We start from the raw sequence: 3,508 nt of genomic DNA, 5'->3' as shown, positions 1-3,508 counted from the left end.
ACAGATAGGACAGGTACTGAGGGCGGTGCTCAGCTGGAAGGTCAGAACTGGGGTAAGGTGGGGGGGGGGGGAGAGGGGAAATGAGGAAGCTGGAGAAATCTGCATTCATCCCTTGTGGTTGGAGGGTCCCTGGGCGGAAGATGAGGCACTCTTCCTCCAAGCGTCGTGTTGCCATGGTCTGTCGATGGAGGAGGCCAAGGACCTGCATGTCATTGGAGGAGTGGGAAGGGGAGTTAAAGTGTTCAGTCACGGGGCGGTTGGATTGGTTGGTGTGGGTATCCCAGAGGTGTTCTCTGAAACGTTCCGCAAGTAGGCTGCCTGTCTCCCCAATGTAGAGAAGGCCACATTGGGTGCAGCGGATGCCGTAAATGATGTGTGTGGAGGTGCAGGTGAATTTGTGATGGATATGGAAGGATCCCTTGGGGCCTTGGAGGGAAGTGAGGGGAGAGGCGTGGGCACAAGTTTTGCATTTCTTGTGGTTGCAGGGGAAGGTGCCGGGAGTGGAGGTTGGGTTGGTGGGGGGTGTGGACCTGACGAGGGAGTCGCGCAGGGAATGGTCTTTTCGGAACGCTGTATTTGCCCTGGGGGATGCAGTGAGAGAGTGACTCACTGAAATCCTTGTAAAGGGAGCTACACTGGCACCACCCCCCACTTTTTCCTCCGCTACATCGATGATTGTATCGGCGCTACCTCGTGCTCCCATGAGGAGGTTGAACAATTCATCCACTTTACTAACACCTTCCACCCCGACCTCAAATTTACCTGACCGTCTCAGACTCCTCCCTCCCCTTCCTAGACCTCTCAATTTCTATCTCGGGCGACCGATTCAACGCGGACATTCACTATAAACCGACCGACTCCCACAGCTACCTAGATTACACCTCCTCCCACCCTGCCCCCTGTAAAAACGCCATCCCATATTCCCAATTCCTTCGCCTCTGCCGCATCTGCTCCCAGGAGGACCAATTCCAATACCGAACAAGCCAGATGGCCTCCTTCTTCAAAGACCGCAATTTCCCCTCAGACCCTCTCCGGCCTATCACCCTCACCTTATCACCCTCACCTTAACCTCCTTCCACCTATCGCATTCCCAACACCCCTCCCCCAAGTCCCTCCTCCCTACCTTTTAACTTAGCCTGCTTGGCACACCCTCCTCATTCCTGAAGAAGGGCTTATGCCCGAAATGTCGATTCTCCTGCTCCTTGGATGCTGCCTGACCTGCTGCGCTTTTCCAGCAACACATTTTTCAGCTCTGATCTCCAGCATCTGCAGTCCTCACTTTCTCCTAGAATTAGAAGAGCACAGAGTTTTGGGATTGGACGAGATTGTAGAAATAGGAAGGAGAACCCTTAGGAGAATCTGAAAGCAAGGGTGAGAACTTTCAAGTTGAAGTATTACTTAAATGGGAGTTGAAGTCTTCTCCATCCTTCGGCATTAATTTGGGATCGAGGATGAATTCGCTTCCACTCTGGTTCATTGGATTCTGAAATGACTGCTGAATCCAAAAAGCAGACTGCGGACTCCGCCGAAGGCCTGGCAGCTGATGTTTGAAGGGTTGGGTAGAGAATCTGATTGGACATTGTGTGCCTTCTCCAATGCCTCAACTTCACTCCTAAGGTGTTTTTGATGAAGACTCTGAATGGGTTCAGTTCCTTACTGAATAAATCATTTTCATTTTGGCTGGTCACGGGTCAGGGTCTCCCATGAATTTGTTAGAACCTCTACAGGATGCTTTGACGGCATTTCTAAAGCATTTGTTTTCATCTCAGGGAAATGTGATGGAGCCCAGGTATGTCAGAGAGCACAGGGGATGATGGATTAGATTAGATTAGATTACTTAGTGTGGAAACAGGTCCTTCGGCCCTCCGAAGAGTAACCCACCCAGACCCATACCCCTACATTTACCCATTCACCTAACACTACGGGCAATTTAGCATCACCAATTCACCTTTGGACTGTGGGAGCTCCGGATGAATGGGTCTTCTATGGACACAGGCAACAGAGGTTTGGATGACTTCAAATTTAGAGTTTAGAATGGAAGAAGCTGGTCACTGGTGTGTGGGTAAAGTCAACTGTGGAGGTAACAAATAAATAGATGACAACTTAAGCAATAGATGAGCTGAGGCAACATTGGAAATAAGCAATACCACATTGGTGGAAGTAGGTTAATGATGGTCCAGATATATGAGAGGAAGTCCTTTTTAGAATCAAATAAAACACCAATATTTTGAATAGTTTGTTCAGCCTCATCTAACAGGGGAATGGAATAGGTAGCTCAGTCATGGAGTTAGTTGGGACAAAGACAATGGCTTCAAAATTCCTAATATTTATTGTAAGAAATCTCATTCAGTACTGTATGTCCAGCAAGCACAGTAGCAGAATAATTCATTGTTTCGAAGGGAAGTGAATCTATATTAGAAAAAGAACACTTTACAAAAGTAAACCAAGGGAATGGAACTAAGTGGATATTATTTTCAGAGTGAGAATGGTTACAATGGGCTGAATGACTTTCTGATTCCTTAACTGAGAGCGAAAATCGTGAATGCTGGAAAGCTGAAATAAACTGAAAAAAAGAAATTCTGGAAAAACTCAACTCAGATACTGGCAGTGATTCTGAAGAAGCTCTATCTGACTTGAAACCTTAGTTCTGCTTCTCTCTCCACAGGTACTGCCCGACCTGCCGAGTTTCTCCAGTGCTTCCTGTTTTTATTCCCCTTTAAATACCCATTTTATCATCTACAAGTGGAAAGCTTTTGCAGCAGCTATTTATTACTCTGGTATACCTGTGCCCATATCAGTCATATCTTTTCTAAGTTCCACTGATTCTCCAAGATGTACTGCATCCCTTTCAAAATCTTTTGTCCTGATTTTCAAATACCGCTGTGACTCCAGCCTACCCATCCATCAGCTCCTGCAGTATCTTTCCTTGATCACCCTCAGCTCTGCCAACACTGGTTTACTGCCTCCACCTCACTATGTCCGCTCTGAGACTGTGGGTGCTCTTTCAGTCTCTACTCTTACCTCTGTGCCTGCTATTTTGTCACTATGAATTCTGTTTCACCTCCAAATTGGCATTTATAGTGTGTGTGCAAACATCTGAAAGTAATTGTGTTGTACACCATTTTCATGAGGATAAATTTCTGGCTGTAACAGCTGCTCCGTCTTTGAGGTATTTTAGGTGCTGGAGGTGATTTCCTCAAATTCCAGGAGCAGCAATTACTGTGTTATATCCTGTTGCATTGTTTTGGAACTTTGGGGAAAAAAAAGAGTCAAAACAACAGCAGTTTAAAAGGGAGAAGAGCAGACAATGGAAGCACATGGTGAGGACAGTACAGGAGAGAGAGAGAGAGAGAGGAAACCTGCACAGTTACTGCCTTTACTGTTTTTGAATTCATGTGTTGCTGGACAATGGAGTGCGTCTGGGAAAATTAACAAACAGTGAATTTCACAACTAATCTTGGAGGAACCTGTTGGGCGAATTTCACAGCACAGAATCAGATAAGTTAAT

The sequence above is a fragment of the Chiloscyllium plagiosum genome, chromosome 3 (assembly GCF_004010195.1).
Source record: "Chiloscyllium plagiosum isolate BGI_BamShark_2017 chromosome 3, ASM401019v2, whole genome shotgun sequence".
Lineage (NCBI taxonomy): Eukaryota > Metazoa > Chordata > Chondrichthyes > Orectolobiformes > Hemiscylliidae > Chiloscyllium > Chiloscyllium plagiosum.
This window is presented reverse-complemented; position numbering follows the sequence as displayed.